Source organism: Lepisosteus oculatus, chromosome 8 (genome assembly GCF_040954835.1).
Source record: "Lepisosteus oculatus isolate fLepOcu1 chromosome 8, fLepOcu1.hap2, whole genome shotgun sequence".
Taxonomy (NCBI): domain Eukaryota; kingdom Metazoa; phylum Chordata; class Actinopteri; order Semionotiformes; family Lepisosteidae; genus Lepisosteus; species Lepisosteus oculatus.
Window position 1 is genome coordinate 29,733,559 of NC_090703.1, and position 19,892 is coordinate 29,753,450.

Consider the following 19,892-nt stretch of genomic DNA (forward strand, 5'->3'; position numbering starts at 1 on the left):
CGCATTCTGAAGTCTCTTGAAAACATTTTTAACATAATAACACGATGCACAACTGATTCTTTTTTAAAAAAAACAAAACAATGAATGACATATCTTTGCCTAACTTAGACATTGGATGACTTTAAAAGCTAAAAAAATGGGTTAAGATACTTAAAAAAACACTTTTTATGTGATCTTCCTCATGATCAGTTTAGAATATTTGTGTTAGCCGTAAGGTTTTTTTTTCCTTTTTAATTAAAATGTTTTAAACACTTTAATTTTTTAAATGTAACACATTTTGCAAATAAAAAAATCACATTCTCCTCTCCTCCCGTCATGTGAGGGAGATCAACGGGCTGCTGAGAAAATAGCACACTTCTCACTGAGATCAGTCAGAGGAGCCTGAAACGCTTATAGCACTGAGCACATCTGCTTTTAAAACATTTTTTAAACTAATCAAGCAATGTAAATCATTTCTTTTAACTTCAAGTCTTTCTATTATCATTAAACATATCTTTCTCACCAGTTAGTTTTATTTTTGAAACCATTGTTAAACAAAGCAGGAGCTTATTGTACTTCCTAATGATATTACATGTGGAAAGATAACCAGTACCACCATGTGGAAAGAATTTTATTCATTTTAATTCTTAAATACATTTTAAGAAAATTTTCATCTATACAAATACCACAAACTATTCTCAATTGTTTTTTTCTGAATATGTCACACTTAGTTCAATATTTTATACACATCTAAAAGTCAGGTGTTAGAATAAAATAAAAATAACCAATAATTTATATTAAAATTCGCACTGTAATAAATTGTTGCACTTTGACCACATCTTGTAAAAACATGAATTTACAAGACTTTATAGGATATATCTGACTATCAGAAAATAAGTAAAATACAAACTTTGAAAATAAATAAAATAATGTAAAATATCATTTCAATTTAAGCTAGGATTCACTTTTTTTCTATTTGTGTCTCTCCCTACTCTCTCTCACCAGCTGCAATTCAGACACAGACCCAAAAAAATGTCAGTGCCGTCTTCTCCACTTTAAAGGTACCCTCCTAGTGGAAGAATTTTCACCTCAAACGTTTGCCCACCAACTAACAAGCAGACACAACCTAAATATAACAATACAAAATGTATTTGCAAGAATAGCGATTACTAATATTTTCAAAAAACATACTTACAAGATCACAGTAATACACTGCTACTGTATATTAACATTAATATATTAACTATTAACTATGGGCACTACACTGTGAGTGCGATGCCCACTAACCCCATTTCCCAAAAACTGCACGGGGGCAATGTCACATAGCTAATTCAAAGCTGGATACAATTTTATCTTGTTTCATGAAACAGAAAATACAACATTTTAAAATGTAAAATTATCCGTTTTAGTAATCTCACTGTGCGTTCCGGGGCTCATTCAATCTTCACGCTCCCAGTTTCACGAGGAATGACAGCAGCCGAAAGCTTGGGAGAAATTAGAATCGTTTATTGTGATGTGGAAATTTGGAGTAACCCGCTTGGCTGAGGGCCAACCTCCCGGCCGTTGGACAGGGAGGATAGTACCCCCAAAAGAACCAAGCGGGACCCCCAGTCACCAGTGCAGAAAAACAAAAACAAAAGATTATTGGACCAATTCAGCCGAGGAGAGAAAGTGCCTGCTTGAGGATACCGGGGTTAGTTTTAATGTATGCATGGAAAGCCTCGGAGGATCAACTCCGCTTGATGAGATATTCGGGTATGCCTTGGCGAGCAGCGGAGAATGCGGCCCCTGATCTCAAGGAGTGCCCGGAGAATTGTTCAGAAGGGTATCACGATACGGCCCTTCTCGTTTACGAACAGAGGGGCAGTAGGCAAAGCTCCGGTAGAGGTGCAAACATGTGCGTAATGGGATAGAGGCTTGTAAGGGCTTATGTAGGAACAGAGTTTGAAATAATAGATGAGAGAGGCAGATCTGAGTTGGTCGGTTTTGCTTTTCTTAAGATAGAAGGTCAGTGTCTCGGAAGATAAGATGGAGATGTCAGATAAGCAGGGTTGAGAAGAAGGATCGAAGGATGTGGAAGCAGCGGTAATTTCGGAGCACCTTAGGAAGATAAAGAAGGCTAACAAGAATAAAGATTCAAGAGTGCGGTCGACCCAGGGTGAGTGGTAACCCGACCTGAGAATGTAGATGCAGGATTCAAGGATGTCTGAGGTAAGTGATGCGCATAGGTGCGGAAGTGGTTTTTCAAGCCGCTGAAAGCCTTTAAGAAGGAGAGTAATTTGAGGGTGGATAAGGGATGGACAGATCATGCCGAAAAGGAGTTTATGGAAGAAGTGGATGCCGCACAGGTATACTTTGGTGGTGGATGCTCGTACCTTGAATGAGTTTCTACAATAGCAAACGAAGGATGATATGGTGAGAATATTGAAAGAAGGGAATTTTATGTTCACGGAGAGGTGGAAGGATTGGAAGCCCTTTCAGGCAGTGCAGTAAGAATTGAGAGTTCGAGGGGCAATCCCTAAGAGGATAGTTTGCTGGGCCAGCTGGAGATAGTGATGGAGAGGATGATTCAGAGGAACGTGAGTTCCGAATAGGGAGGTACTGTGCACGGGTTGGGTCTTGCATCTGGTGCCAAGTTCCTGAATTTCTGACATTGAAAGCGAGAGAGAGAGTCAGCTATCTCATTAAGGGGGCCTGGAATGTGAGCAGCTACGAGGATTAATTGATGTGTGAGAGAAATCCATTTAAGGCGGCAGAGGAATTTCGTGATAGATTGGGATGAAGACCTTCCTTTGTTGATTATATGAACTACTGCATAGATGGCCGAATGGATGAGGATGGTTTTTTGTTTCCAACTGTGGCCCCAAAGAGAAGCAGAAACGACAATTGGAAATATTTCTAACAAGGCCAATGACTGGTTGGCGAGAGGGATTTGAGAGAATTCAGGAGGCCAAGGGGGCACAAACCATTGGCCTTTGTAGTAGCCTCCCAAACCGACTGAGGGGCTGGTCTGTGAAAAGCTGGATATCCTCCGTGTCAGAGAGGAGGTCATCCTAGTAGAGAGATATGCCATTCCAGTTGGCCAAGAGAAGCTGCCAAAGCCTGAGCTCGGATTTGCAGTCGGCTGAAAGGCTTACGTGGCGGTAAAGAGAGGGCGCAGAAGAGGCAAGGTTGAGAAGGTAGACTGTCCTTGAGGAATGAAAAACACGGCGTAATTGAGGTGGCCGAGCGGAGAGAGAAGTTCCTTCTGTGCAAAATTTGGCGGAAGAATAGATAGAGATATACATCTGGATCCTGTTGATTTTGTCACGAGGCAGGGAGGCAGAGAAATTGATGGAATTGAGGGTGATCCCGAAGAATTGGATTATATGAGAGGGACCAGTTGTTTTGTCCGTGGCAAGAGGTACCCCTAGTTTCCTAAAAACAGAAAGAAGTGTGGAGGAGGCTCTTGCAGGTGGGGTGTGAGGAAAGTCTATGGTAAGGAAATCGTCGAGAAGGTGGACGAGAAAACGAAGCTTATAGTTATTCAAAGGGATCCAACAGAGAGCTTCGGCTAAGGTACCGAAAATTTTTGGGCTACTCCTACTTCTGAAGGTAAGGCGGACTGCGAAAAACTTGTTCCGCCAATTAACTCCGAAGAGGTGCCAGAAGTCTGGGTCAGGAGGCATAACTTTAACGGCACTGGAGATGTTGGCCTTAGTGAGCCAGGCACCCAGACGGACCGCTATACCAATGGGATTGATGTGATATGCAGGAAGAAGGAAGTGTGCCCAGGCCTGGTGAGAATCCGAAGGAAAGGGCGTCCAGTAAGATGTGGGTGGAAGAGGTGTCGGGGTGACGGAGCAGGTCGGAAGCAAGAGTGGGGATGTCGATTGGAGTAGACAGAAAAGCCAGTAGTCTTTTGGGAACGCTGAAGGTGGAGCGAGCATGGAAGGGCCGGTCGGGGCAGGCAGAGCGAGCGTGAATTTGAAGGAAGCGACGAAAGGGAGAGGTACGTGTCAAGGAATTGAAGATGTTGGAAATTTGTTGGCCTCTGATCATCACGATGGGGCGACCGCGAACGTCTTTGGACCAGGAAGGTTTGAAGAAGACCTGGTGGGAGAATAGATACATGGGGGAGAAGGGGGGGAGTCAGGGTTGAGCTTGCAGACAGTATCTGGGCAATGATTTGATGAATGTGTACGAGAGGAACAGAAGTCGCAGGAAAGAGCTTGGACGCCGTTGAAAGTACAGCAGTAAAGCTCAATGTCGAGGGCTCCCCAGTAGGTGCGCTGGTTCAGTTGGAGTAGGCAGGCAGCGGCCTCGGCTGAGAACTGCTTGTGGTAATCGTAGAACAGGGAGCCCTCGAAAAGGACAGATAGATCGGGGATGCTGTGCATGTAATCGTCGAGTTCCTGACGACGTTCGGGAAAGGCAGAACACGTGATGTCACAGAAAATGCTGAAAGCCAAGCAGAAGTCGAAAATTCAAAGGACTGAAGGAGAGTGAGGGTCGCAAGAGTTGAGAGTAACGGAAGTAACAGAGCCGCAGTCGACTGTTCTAGAATCGGAGTTATAAGTGGAGGAAGAGAGAAGGTGAGCTAGATTGACATCCACACCTCATAGAATTTGCTGCCGGAGTGAAAAGGGAAAACAAGACAGAAGACGCGACAGGCAGAGGCGTGGGCGGCCTCGGGGTCCTCACGTTGGGATGAGTGGTGGCGGCGCGGGTGATGTCATCAGAGGGTGCCAGGGGAAGCTGTGGAGCTGATGTTTCCTTGTGTAGACTGCGGTTAAGTACAGGGAAAACAGAGCTTTTTTGGAAGCGTTTCTTTTAAAATGGATGCCATGTTTTCGAAGTATTCTCTGGAGGCTTGCTACGGTCCGGTTGGAAATTACGAGAGATGATCCAGGAGAAGGGGGAGTCGATGTGCTTGATACGCGGCAGCAGGGACATCCTCGAGAGAAGCGGGGGTTATTTGGAAACTATGCCGTGGAGGAACGGGAAGGCTGGGTTTGTAATGAGAGAGGGACTACGACGGCGGAACGCAGTCTTTGGAGAGGAGTTTGATCTTGTGAGGACTGGCTGAGAGATGAGCGGTGCTGATGTGGCACGGCGGCTGAAGGAGGTTATGAGACGGAGGTGAGGGGAGCAGTGGGGGAAGGACTGGACGAGAGGGGTAGGAGAGTCTTCTGCGCTGTAGAAAAGGTCTTCATCGGAGTGGTGGATTTGTAGATCCATGAGAAGGGAGCACGGATTCAAGCTAGGCGAAAACGAACCATGCAGAAAATGAACGAGGAAGAGGAGAGGGTGACGTTTGATATTTATGGAGACCGGTTGCTTACGTCAGGATTAGTGAGAATTGCAGTGTTGAATGACCGTGGCTGTCTTCATTCTTCCTGAACTTTCATTAAAAACTCCATATAATAAATAAAACATATGTTTTTAGGTGAGAAATATCTGGAGTAATTGTTAATTGTTTAATATCTGAAGTAATAATGTTAACAATGACTAATATAATTGTGATTCTCTCACAATAAAATAATCTAAAACTATATTCACATTTCTGATAATTGTACATATCTAATTTTAATATTGTAGGCATCCTCTCACGAGGCACCAATAAATATAGGGGTTTTGTGCATTTACTGAGACAATTATTAATTATAGCAGTAAGTCACAAAATGATTATTTGATGGCTATTAGAAGACCAACCTCACATGATAACTCAGCATGCACACACATGGATATTAATACATGAGAATACATTTATTAATACATAAAATGTGCATATAAACATAACAGATCTTATCGTGAGGGTTAGCAGAATACAAAAGGTATATATTCAATCACTAAGAGTTATAAACCAAGAGGGACATACATTCAGTATATCATTCATTTAGACCGTTTCGTAAATGGATTACGACTTCTACACTAGATACTCAAAAACAAGTACATCACTCATAGGAATTAAATTGATATCAACTGGTGTTGAAGTAACAATTGAATTCTCGAGCTGTAATGCAGAAGGTTGGATACTCATCCAATCTGTGTGGATTCAGATCTCCCGCGGTAACACAGAAGCAGTGGCAGGCTGTTGCTGTGTCCAATCACTGCTCTCAGGCTCGGTGCAAAGCAGTGGCGTTGCAGATAGAGAGAAGTGGAAGAGATTTATGCTGCAATGCTCTAGCAGTGGGCTCACTGAAGACCGGCTAGTTAGTTCTGGCTTACTAGCAGAGTTTGTACACAGGAGAAAAGTGACTGCGGGTCCAAGCAGGTCACACTCTTTAGACAGGAAGAAGACTGGTTCGTTCCTGATGTATCGCTAGTCCTGAATCCTTTGATTCAGATGTCCACTGTTCCGACCCTAGTTCACTTGTTGATCAGGTGAGCTTTTGCAGTGGGTTCACGAGGCTTGCTGCTGTGCTAACCTCAGGTGGATCCTTTGGTTATACGCTGGCAAACTCCATTCTTGACTCTTAGGAGGCGCACTGAGTCGAGAAACGTCCAGGAGGTGCCCTGTGCTGCCCTGAGCTGCCTGTTTTACCTGGAGGAACTATGGTCGTTCATTGGTTGAAAGTTTTATGGGCATCCGAGACCCACGTGGGGTTAACCTGCCCTACCAGTTCCTGATTGTTCCTGATTGGCTGATGATGAGTAACAACGCACTCTGACCTTAGAGTTGTAAACAACTTGGGATGAGACTCTCCCAGACAGTAAGGCGCCAGAGATGACCATTTATTAGGGTTGCTAGAGAATCTCAGCATTGAGAGTTGTTCCTTATCAGGACACTCTACTACATATCCCCCTTTTTGAAGGTCACAAGGTCCTGAGATGTTGTTGTCTTCAAACCAAAACAGGGTTAAGTGATGTATTAGAACATTAACCTTAAATGTCCACATTACTTCTCGAGAATTCATTTAAGAACCAGTATTGGAAACAAACATGATGAATAACATTTGGGGTATGCATAAACAAGGTAGGAGACATCATCTCAGTCTAGGTATTACACATCAGGAAGTTCACTGTCAGTATCTGATACCTCTGTAGTAGGCAGATCTTTGAGAAGAAGTCACTTCCTTTCTTTGGCATGCTACCTTTGACTCATTCATGCTACCCGGAGTACATCTTGATGTGAAAGTACAGCATCCAGAGTACACTGCCAGTTATGATCCAGCTTCCCAGCAGCAATGTTACAATAACAACGCTTCCTGCTCCCAGCCTCCTGGTGAACCACAACAACTGTGTTGGGCACCTGCCAGGGTGTTTTGGAGGTCTGTTCCATTAAAAGCAAACTCAAATACCTGTACCTCTTCAGGGATTACTTGTTTTTGGCTTTTTATCAAATTCAACACTGTGTCACCTGAAGGCATCCACGACCTCAAGTTTGGTCTTATTGTCTGGTTCTAGACTGTACAGTGTTAAGTCACCAAGCTGCACTATGGCCTCCTTGGGAACTTGCAGGAAAACTTGATTAGGCAACTGCATTGTGGTAGCTGTATCATGACTGTCATAAGTCATAGTGACAGTTAAATGTGTTGTGCTGACCAGACATTTACTTCCCACCTGCTCTCCATGGGGTTCATTAACCTCCCTCTGCTTGTTAGTAGCTTTCATTGGTGGATCATTTAGACACAGCCAATGGATAGCTTTGGTTGCCATACCCATCTCAAGATTTGGAACCAAATTCAATCTTGGATCATCTTCTGGGGGAGCTACAAGTGATGGGGTGGTTAACATCACATGCTCCTCTACTGAGAAGAGTGAAATCAAGAGGGTTGGGAATTGTGCTATGGCTAGACTGGCTACAGTGGCACTAATCTCCTTTAACAGGTCTTGTGTAAACATTCTGGACTGTTGCACACAACCATAAACCCACTGTATAATCCCGACAATCATGTCCACTGGGTAGGGGATAAGATTCAACCCTGTTGCATAGAAAGTAGTCTGTAGGGTTTTCCCTAAGGTTTCCAGATTTTGCTGCTGTTGATACAGCCTGTCAGTACCCTCTGGCATCTCCTTCAGTATCTCCGACACCTGCCTTGTTGGGGCAGTCAGGGTGAGAGTGCCAGTAGCAAACAAACCTACCAAAAATAGCAAACGCACAACAGTGGCGGCAGCAATCAGTCCTCCCAAAAATCTTTTAGGTGGCTGATCCCAGTCATCTCCTTCTGTGTGACTGTAAATTGTTTCTTTCTTAGTATGCCATGTGGCAGGACTGGAACTATGGAACATCCTGGAACTCTGGGGAGATCTGACACAGCTGCTGATGCTGCTCCTCCATTTCCAGGGCATCTGCTTTTCCGATCTGTTCATGCCTGTGCTCTAGGAACCCCATTGGGGATGGTGCAGCGGTGGAGCATGCCTGACCTTTGGCTGAGTGGTCATCTTGAGCACCTGAGTGATCTGGGATTGTTACCCCATTCTCACTGTTCAGGTCCACCCTGCACACCTCCTGATTGGAGAATCCCTCTATCGGCATGTTTACAATCGTTAGCTGAGGGTAGGTGTAGGACACCTGCTCGGTCCCCCCTTCCCTCGCTAGGGGTTCAGGGAGCTGCCCCAGCACTGGGATAGCTAGTTCACAGTCTTTGAACTCGCTATCACTCACCAGGCCCATGTCAGTGCAGGCAGGGATTCTGACACCCCTCTTTGCCATGTTCTGCACTAACAGGTGGGTGGCTTGACCATCCAGCTCCAGTCTGGGTGAACCAATGTTGGTCAGACTCAGACTGACAAACTGAGCTGGTGACTGTTAGAAAACCTGTTAGGCTTTCATTCCCTGTCCCTTCCTGGGGACTGGGTGTGTTGGAAAGCCTGCCGTCGAGGCAGGAACAATCAGGTCAATTTCACTCACTACCTGGTAAATCTGAGAAATAATGTTACCTGACTACAGGTTCCCTGGGTCACAGCAGAGGGAATTGGCATCTGGGATCAGATCAGTGAACTCTGCAACAAACTCCAAACTGTGCTAACAGAGCTGCTTGTAAGAGCAAGGTGAAATTCTGCTCAATGAAATGAAAGCTACAGTATGAACAGATTTTATATTCTTAAAGCAAAAGATAAGACTTTATTGATCCTGAAGGGAAATTGATGTGTTACAACAGTCCAGCCTAAGACAAAACAAAAACAGATATGAGAATAGATGAAAAATTTAAATATGTACAGTAATACAACATAAATATAAAATAAATACATAGGTGTGCGCAAAATATGCTCATAGTCACTGTAAAAGCAATAAAATATGTGCATAATGTGCATAGGTACAGTGCCTTGCGAAAGTATTCGGCCCCCTTGAACTTTTCAACCTTTTGCCACATTTCAGGCTTCAAACATAAAGATATACATTTTTTATTTTATGTGAAGAATCACCAACAAGTGGGACACAATTGTGAAGTGGAACGAAATCTATTGGATTTTTGAAACTTTTTTAACTAATAAAAAAATGAAAAGTGGGGCGTGCAAAATTATTCGGCCCCCTTGCGTTAATACTTTGTAGAGCCACCTTTTGCTGCGATTATAGCTGCAAGTCGCTTGGGGTATGTCTTTATCAGTTTTGCACATCGAGAGACTGAAATTCTTGCCCATTCTTCCTTGCAAAACAGCTCGAGCTCAGTGAGGTTGGATGGAGAGCGTTTGTGAACAGCAGTTTTCAGCTCTTTCCACAGATTCTCGATTGGATTCAGGTCTGGACTTTGACTTGGCCATTCAAACACCTGGATACGTTTATTTGTGAACCATTCCTTTGTAGATTTTGCTGTATGTTTGGGATCATTGTCTTGTTGGAAGATAAATCTCCGTCCCAGTTTCAGGTCTTTTGCAGACTCCAACAGGTTTTCATCCAGAATGGTCCTGTATTTGGCTGCATCCATCTTCCCCTCAATTTTAACCATCTTCCCTGTCCCTGCTGAAGAAAAGCAGGCCCAAACCATGATGCTGCCACCACCATGTTTGACAGTGGGGATGGTGTGTTGAGGGTGATGAGCTGTGTTGCTTTTACGCCAAACATATCGTTTTGCATTGTGGCCAAAAAGTTCGATTTTGGTTTCATCTGACCAGAGCACCTTCTTCCACATGTTTGGGGTGTCTCCCAGGTGGCTTGTGGCAAACTTTAGACGAGACTTTTTATGGATATCTTTGAGAAATGGCTTTCTTCTTGCCACTCTTCCATAAAGGCCAGATTTGTGCAGTGTAAGACTGATTGTTGTCCTATGGACAGACTCTCCCACCTCAGCTGTAGTTCTCTGCAGTTCATCCAGAGTGATCATGGGCCTCTTGGCTGCATCTCTGATCAGTCTTCTCCTTGTCTGAGCTGAAAGTTTAGAGGGACGGCCAGGTCTTGGTAGATTTGCAGTGGTCTGATACTCCTTCCATTTCAAGATGATCGCTTGCACAGTGCTCCTTGGGATGTTTGAAGCTTGGGAAATCTTTTTGTATCCAAATCCGGCTTTAAACTTCTCCACAACAGTATTACGGACCTGCCTGGTGTGTTCCTTGGTCTTCATGATGCTCTCTGCGCTTTCAACAGAACCTTGAGACTATCACAGAGCAGGTGCATTTATACAGAGACTTGATTACACACAGGTGGATTCTATTTATCACCATCAGTCATTTAGGACAACATTGGATCATTCAGAGATCCTCGCTGAACTTCTGGAGTGAGTTTGCTGCACTGAAAGTAAAGGGGCCGAATAATTTTGCACGCACCACTTTTCATTTTTTTATTAGTTAAAAAAGTTTCAAAAATCCAATAGATTTCGTTCCACTTCACAATTGTGTCCCACTTGTTGGTGATTCTTCACATAAAATAAAAAATGTATATCTTTATGTTTGAAGCCTGAAATGTGGCAAAAGGTTGAAAAGTTCAAGGGGGCCGAATACTTTCGCAAGGCACTGTATATTCCTCCTCCCTCTCCTCACTAATACACCCCACAATTGTAGAGTCATCCGGAAACTTCTGCAGATGACATGCTTCAGAGTTGTACCTGAAGTCTGAGGTGTAAAAGGTGAACAGGAATGGAGCAAGGACAGTCCCCTGTGGAGCCCCAGTACTGCTAACAAGACAGGACACCAGGGGAGTGTCAGCCTGCGCCACCCTTAGTTTATCTCTCAGTAATGGTGAATGGATGGTGTTAATGGCACAGGAGAACTCAAAGAACATAACTCTCACAATGCTCCCTGTCTTCTCCTTCTGAGAGTTAGCTCTGTATAGCAGATAGATGACTGCATCCTCCACTCCCAAGTGTGACTGGTATGCGAACTGCAGTGGGTCCAGTGCTGTACTCACCAGGGTTCTAAGGTGGTCTAGTACGAGCCTTTCTAGTTTTCATTAGGTGTGATGTCAGTGCCACTGGTCTGTAGTCATTCAAGACTTTAGAGTGCCCCATTTTGGGTACTGATCAAAATCAGATACTTTGCAAGCAGTACACAACTTCTCAAAACATACCTTTTTGTCTCTTGTGCATCTCTTCTCAAAACATACATTTTGTCCCATTCCACACATGTAAATCCCATGTAAGTCAGATCCACAGATATACAGAAACAGTAGCGTACACATCAATGAACTACATACTGTATACTATATGTTATAAATATACTGTGTGTACAGTATGGTACCGAATGGTTTTAAAGCCACTACATTACAGAAGGTGTGAAATAATTTTACAGATGAGGGTAAAACATTGCAAGTATGGATGGGAACTGTATGGAAACAGATATAGACACTTTTCAGTTTATTACTGAGCAGCCAAACTTACTACCCCGCGTTCTCTCCCACTCTCTTCCTGATCTCCCCTTGTCCTAGTCACATTCTCCCTGTAAACCTCTCCAGCAAATGAACCAGAGAACTCCACACAACTCAATAAGATTTCAAACTGCTCAACTGAACAAAACTACAACAGGACCTAAGCTTACATTACTATTCCCTATCGTGGGGTATTAAATCAGCATTGAACCGTTTTTTTTACAACGGTAATGACAAGTTTTGTTATTACTTGCTCTTTGAAAAGGATAAAACATTATAGTTTTTTATGAAGTACAGTATATAAACTTTATATAGATAGAACAAGCACATAAAAACTTTTCCAAAATAACTACACTGCAAGTTACCAAGTTAAAGACTTTGATACATAAAATGTTTATGATGACGGTGGAATACTGTATGTATATTAGGTATATACAGTAATACATATAAGTGAGACCATATGGCTTTAAAGCCACTACAGTACAGTATGTTTGAAGTATATTTTTCACAATCAAAATTTAAAGTTAAATGGTATCCTAAATACTCTGAAATACACTGAAATTTACATTAAGGCACAGTACAGATTATCTCATTGCGGATGTAAGCCTGAAAGAGACACATAATGCTTTTGTAATGTTACTCTCTTTTTTTAATTAAAAAAGTTATACTGGAGAAATAAGTTTTATGTTTTGGAGATGGAGAAATCTGAGCGTCATTCGTGCATGATATAGAATCCTCATTACAGATACAAAAGAATGGTTAAATTGCTCACATGGTATGTGGATCAGATGGTTTAGGAAGAACGCCTGAACCACCCAGTCAATTGTATACATATCTTAGGAGAATACCACAGGTGACTAACATTGAGACAAGGTTGTAAGCACTTTCAAACACAAGACCCATATCGTGTTCTAGATGTTACTGAAACACAAGTATAAAACAGGTCTTGTGACCTAGTGATAATTACCACACAACCCTTTAAAAGACTGTGTCCTCTGAAAACATAATCAGATTAATATGATAATTTACCCAATGCTTACAGTACATGCCAGAATTCAAGAGAGCCCAGAGAGAGTGAGAGTTCACTGCTTAGTGAGGTTGATCTGCGTAAATTCAAATGAAAACTGCTTTTTTAATTAAAATAGATGTGCTTATTAGGAATAAATATAATACAGTTTATTGAAAGAGATAAGGGATTGGTAGGACAAAAGAAAAGTGCCAGTTGCTAACAAATATGAACTATTTCTTTAGGAAGTGTGCAACCTAGAAAAGCTTGGTGTATTCCTGTTGCTCATGTTCGGGGGAAGTAGGGATCATCTGATCTGTAAGAATTTGGCAGGGCAAGGAGTGTTGTAATCCTGCTCAGGAGCTGATTTGGCATTACTGTGGAGTAGAAGTAGATGGGATGCTGGCTGAAGAGGATGGAACAGTGTATAATATTATGACTTACAGATACAGTATATGCATAGATGCTTATGTGGTGTTACGATTCCATTGTCTCGCCGCCAGAGTGTGCCTCAAGCACTGGCTGCTGACATGGCAGTGCAGCAGAGGTGAAGACCTAACAAAAGGCTGTAACTAATCACAATGACCTGTGATCCCAGGGCTCCACGCCTCCCTCCCTGAGATCTACAGATGCAGCCATTCAAAGTGCGCGGCACAGACACGTACCGGGGGTAATTGGCTCTGGCCTCGCGCGTCACGATAACGTAAAATACCGCGGTACGTGATTGGTTGACCGACAGGGGCCCTCCTGGTGTGTTGGTCGGTCGTAGAAAGATTTAAATGTCTTTACTATGCCCATTTTAGTATTGAATATTTATATGTAATTTTACCACTGAAGGGAAATCTTAGTAGCTGAGCATAAAAAGAATAAGAGCATAATGTAAAGCGTGTTAAGGCCATAAACTATATTAATTTTGGAACATAAACATACAGTACACTGTATAGCTCGTCTCGGTACTTTAAAGAAAAAAATACACACGAGTATTCCATTTCTCTCTAAACATTTTAAGCACCAAAGTCTTTAACTAACATGTGAAATAGAGTGTAAAAAAGTGGTAGTTTTAAGCTTTTCTGCTAGTATAATATTGAATCGCATATCTAAGGAAATTAATAGCGATATAATTATATTCATATACTGCAACACAGTAGTACACGCTGTACAATGTCTGTTGATACTATTTGTGTAGGGCTTTTTCACCACTACTCATGTGACCTTGTGTGTAGTGCTATGGGCTAGGTGCCATGCTTGCAAACCAGAGATTGTGTGTTCAAATCCAACCGGCGCCAAAACTTTTCTATTAAACATTTCTTTGAAAAAATAAAATAGCAATATTATGGGTAATTAATTGACTTTTTATATTTCTAAATATCACAACATGTTCAAATCCAAGTCATTTTTAATAACAATGGGTAAACTGGGTAAACTATCAGAAAGCTTTAGAGAACTTAACAATAGCAATATTATGGACAATCAATTGACAATAAATATAGAAAAGCACATATTAAATTTGGGAAATAGTTTTAATATGTAAATAGTTCCCTGGTTCTGCACCCCTGGGTGTTTCTCTCTCTGGTCGGGGTGCGTGAGAGCTCGCTGGCAGGTGGTGACGGAGAGGAAAAATAAAGGCAGCTTTTAACTCCGCAGGTCTGAGTTTTTGGGTCCGTCCTATCCGAACCCGACTCCTCTTGCCAGAAAGTTTTAAATTGCAGCTGCCCAGCTGTGTGGTTGAAGCTGATACCCTGGATTCTCTCCAGACACAGCTGTATGAGCTCCACCAGTCAGGACAGGAGGCTGTACTGTACACAGAGAGGGGCGGGAGGGGGGAACAAGCTGTCCAGCCATGTAGAATGCTACAGAACCCTAAACAGACAATACACAGGGGGGAGGGTGAGAGAGAGAGAGTTTTTTGCCCTCTGTCAAAAAAAAAACAAATCACTCGGGGCAGAGACTCTGGGGGGATCATTGTGTGGTACAGAGCTGAGCTCAGTCACTCCATACAATCAGTAAAGAGAGAAGAGTCAACAATTGATTTAAGTACGATCTGTCAAAGTGCAATGAAATACAATATTGTTGTTGTTGTTATTGTTGTTTTTATCCTGTAAAGCGTTTTGAGAAGCCACCTTTAAAGGCGCTACATAAAAGAGCTGAACTTATGGAATGTTTTTTTCTTTCTTCTTTTTTTCAGCATGGAATAAACCTATTACTTGATTCTTATGGATGCCCGGTTCCGCTGGGGATTAAAAAAAAAAAACATGGAATTGTGTATCTAAGGAAATAGCACTATAACCCTATTCATGCACAAACAGTGGCATGTTATATTATTAATTTGGGTGTCTCCTCTTTCCAGAAAGCTCTAAATTGCATTTTGAGTGCGGTTTTTGACTTTTTTTTAAATTGCAACCCATAAATTAAGCTAATACTGTTTAGACTTTTAATTATTTTAAACTGTATTACAGCAGCACAATGCAAAATGCAACGTAAAGTGCAAAAATGCACTTGGAATCTGTCCCAGCCCTAATTTATCAGGCGTTTTCTTTTACTGTAACGGACATAAAAACTCCCTTGCTTTTAACAGAGCGTTTCATAATTTCTAACTACGAAGATTATTTAAACTGGACAGTTATCATTCAACCAGATCTCAAAATATCACAATGATCCTCAAGAGCACAGCAAAGACTGTATTAAACTCTAAAGAAATTAATAATGATATAATTATATTTGTGTACTGCGACAGGGCTGTGTAGGGCTATTCAAAAGCCATTTAGCAGAGAGGGGATGAGAAGAGTGACAAACTAGTATACTTTAGATCTTTTTTTTCTGAACCAGGGAAAATCTGATCATGTTTCTCTATAACAATAATAAAAAAACGTTATTTTACATATCACCAAGTGGCATCTCAAAGCAATACAGTAGATGTAAAAACAGTTAAAAGGACCACAGATTACAAAGTAAATACCCAGACAAACGCAAACACGTTTTTAATAAAATGCTTTTATTCATTCAGCAGAGTGAGAGACATCCAGCAGAGAGAGACACACACAAAGGTTTTCATTGACAAAAAGTAATTGTTTTTTTTTACATTCCTCTTGTCTAACAGGAATGTTTTGTTTGTGGACAGACTGTCCACAAACGTGAGATTGTCTTTATCAGACTTTCGTGATTTTGGCCATAGTCCGTCTCCTTACCAAAGCGATACAGTGGTGAAATTTCTCTTTTTTTAATTTCTCTTTTTTTCTTGGAAAAACATCTTACCCACTGCAATCCTAGCACAGAAGGATTAAAAGAAGCCAGATAGGCAGGGGGAGGAGTGAGTTTTAAATAAAGAGGTATCCAGGTAACAGTGAAGGTAACAGCTGCAGACGTGGGCCCTCTGCAGACTTGGGCCGGCGAGAGTTGGTGGGGCAGGGGGAATGAATCAGTCTCGCAGTGGGCGGGGCGGGAGGTGTCCGGGGTGTGTGGGTTGACTGGAGCGGGAAGCGGAGGGAGGGCACCCGCCACCCCCGGCGCAGCACCCCGTCCCTCACGCCCAAGTCAAAGCAACCACCCACCTGCTGCAACCAGTCCGACCCCAAGATACAGTCCTCACGGACTGGGGCAAGGTAGAAGGGGTGTTTTATCCTCGTAGCCTCAGAGTGCATGGTGAGCACCCTGGGGGTCCGGCTGCCTCGTTGTCCGGCAGGACACCAGGCCACAGTAGGGTAATGGTCAAACTGGTCTCGATGAGAGCCTGGCAAGGTCTGCCCTCGGTGAGGCAGGGAAGGAATAAGCCAACTCTTCCCACAGCAGGCGGGGTGAAGCGCTCCTTCTTGCTTAGAATATCAATATTATGGACAATCAATTGACAATAAATATAGAAAAGCACATATTCAATTTGGGAAATTTGGTTTCAAAAGTCCTTATATCAATGATGCCTATACTGTTTTCCTGTACAGCATGCTAATCTATTGTTTGTGCTCTCTCTCTCCCTCAATTCAATTCAATTCAAGGTGCTTTATTAGCATGACAAATGGGTACAATCAGTGTTGGGTATTTGCTTTGTAATCTGTGGTACATTTAACTGTTTTTACATCTACTGTATTGCTTTGAAATGCCACTTTTAAAGGTGATATGTAAAATAAAGTTTTTTATTATTGTTATAGAGAAACATGATCAGATTTTCCCTGGTTCAGAAAAAAATGATCTAAAGTATACTAGTTTGTCACTCTTCTCATTTTTGCTTTGCTAAATGGCTTTTCATATTAATCTGATCAATCTAACTGCCTGTTTTCTGTGCATTCTCTATCTGTGCAGCCATTCAAAATGCGCGGACGATACCGCATTATTTTGCAGTGCGCTTTACGCGGTCTACCGCGAGTTACCGTAAATTCTCCTATAATACCGCAATTAAAATAATAATATCCGGAATTTCCGCAAGGTGGAGCTAGTAAAGCTCAACCTCTCATGTGTGAGCTGTCGCCATCAAAGTCTTTAACGAAGATATTACTAATAGTATTAATAATGAATGACCTTGGACAAGCTGTAAACAAAGTATTGCCTTTGTCCACGTTCTTTTTTTCATTGACCGTCTTTGTAAAAGTAACACCACAGCATTTCGCAATCACGCATTTGTTTCCAATCATGCAAAGTACAGTAATTTTTGAGAATTGATTCACCATGCCTTTCACATGCTCATAACAGAGATTGATTTAGGAACATAAACATATTACCATATGCAAACTGTACTGTATACAGTATGTATATGTATATTTAATGTCTTAACTGTGCCCATTTAAGTATTGAATATTTATATGGAATTTTACCACTGAAGGGAAATCTTAGTAGCTGAGCATAAAAAGAATAGGAGCATACTGCAACGCGTGTGAAGGCCATAAACAATATTAATTTTGGAACTTAAACATACAGTATATGGCTGGTCTCGGTACTTTAAAGAAAACATGCACACCAGTATTCCATTTCTCCCTAAACATTAAGCATCGAAGTCTTTAACTAACGTGATACCGGAGTCAACAAGCATACTTTTAGAATTTGATTAAAAGGGAATATAATATGGAATCGCGTATCTAAAGAAATGAATAATGATATAATTATATTCATGTACCGCAACACAAGAATAGTACACGCTGTACATTGTCTGTTGATAATGTTTCTGTAGTGCTTTTTCAGCACTCTGCATGTGACCTTGCTGGTGGCGCTGTGGGTTGGGTTCCTGCTTCCCACGTCACACAGTCTGTGATCGAATCCCACTGGAATTTTTTAACAAACATTTCTTTGAAAAAATGAAACGTTTCCTTAGTCAGAGATTAATTAAAACCTCACTCACACCAAACAAATTTATATTTCTAAATATCACAACATGATCGAATTTAAGTTATTTTAATAACAATGAATAGTCACCTAGGCGTTACAATATTGAGGAACAAGTAATAGGTTTAACCCATGCTGAAAAAACGAAGAAAGAGAACACAACGTTTCGGCCGTGGAGCCTTCATCAGGTGTGACAATATTAACATTTATATTGATTTAAATCGCGTTTAAATCGCCTTTATTTAAAACCCATAAATAAAGCTGATACTGTTTAGACTTTTAATTATTTAAAACTGTATTACAGCAGCACAATGCACAATGCAACGTAAATCGCTATCTTTGTCTTCTGTGTAATAATGTTCACCTCTCTGTCCAGCAAATTAACAATAGTAATAATAATGAACTTTATTGTATATGGCGCCTTTAAAGGTGGCTCCTCAAAGCGCTTTACAGGTTAAAAACAATAACAACAATACTGTTAGGCTGGGCAAACGACAAAATGAGATATAATGATGTGTTCCGGCTTAGACATTAACGAAGAGCATAACACGTGGGCGGCGTAGAGGTCGGCTCTGGCTTTCCCATCTACTGTATACAGTGCAAGTACAACCCCCCTCTCTGCAGGAGTGCTGGCTGTGATGAATTAAACCAGTTTCACAGGTATTTTCAAAGTAGAAGGAGGCGAGATTTCCAGCGAAAGACACCTCCCCCCCTCAAAAACCCAGTAAGTACAGTACTTACTAGTTAAAGGCTAGGCTCCTCAATGAAATCGCTTTAACATGCTAATGCGTTGGTGTAACAGTCCGGGCGTGGCAAGCTTCTAATGTCAACCCGACTACGGCGAAAGGAACCCTTCTTTCATTAGAAGACAATGAACATATTTTAGCCCTGAATGAATTAATAGCAAACATGGTTTACATAAAAGACATTTTTCCAAGAAAGTTTAGCCTTTGTCACAAATGAAACCACTAAATAAAGACATAAATATAAAAATCCTAATATATTTAAAATACATGACTTTGCTCAAATTTATTTGAAAATAAAAATGATTAAAAACGCCAGGGGAGAGAGAGAACAGGGGAGGGATGTTGGTTTTGCATAAGGGGCGGGGCTATGGAAATGAGGTCTGTTTGGGAATGTGGAGTTACATGTTCTGGCTGTTTGTGAATTATCGTTGTTGTGTATGGAGTGTTGAGGTGTTGATTTTGTGTAATGCTTTATGTTGAAAATTGAGGTGGATTTTGTTTATGAGAAAGAGGTTAAACTGGGATGGGAGGAGGGTTTGGTTTTGCATAAGGTCGGGATTATGATAATTGGAGGAATTTGCGAGAGTATAATGGTTTGATATATTTGATTTTGTATTGTGGTTGTTATCTATGTTTTTGGTTGGCATTATGTTTATATGGTTGTTTTTGTTGGTTGGTTGTTATTATGGTTATTAATAATACGATCTATAGTTGAAATCTGAGCCTAAATAAAAAGAAAAGGCAAGTGATTAGGTTTATGAGCAATCTAATTACTTATTCGTTTAAAACGCTATATAAAATAAAGTTTATTATTAATTTGCTGGACAGAGCGGTGAACATTATTATGCATAAGACAAAGATAACGATCCTGATCAGTTTAGAAATCTGTGTACGCTGTAAGGTTTTTACTTCTTAAACTTTTAAAATACACGTTTTGAATAGAAAGAAATCCTCTTCCTGCTACAGTACTGTATGTATAGCAAACCAGCACGTCTTTTTTCTCCAATCAGAGGGGTGTCAGATGGTGTCAGCCAATCACTATTCTGAAGCCCTACCATAATCTCTGGTATGGGGAGACCCCAGAATTCTGTCCCATAGTTTAGACAGATGATAGATACTTTTATTGATCCCGTGA

General features: G+C 41.5%; 1 pseudogene; it reads right to left on the bottom strand.

Moving 5' to 3' along the window:
- Positions 1–2,548: 2,548 nt before the first annotated feature.
- On the bottom strand, positions 2,549–4,914 carry LOC138240997 (uncharacterized; annotated as a pseudogene).
- Between the last annotated feature and the right edge of the window lie 14,978 nt (positions 4,915–19,892).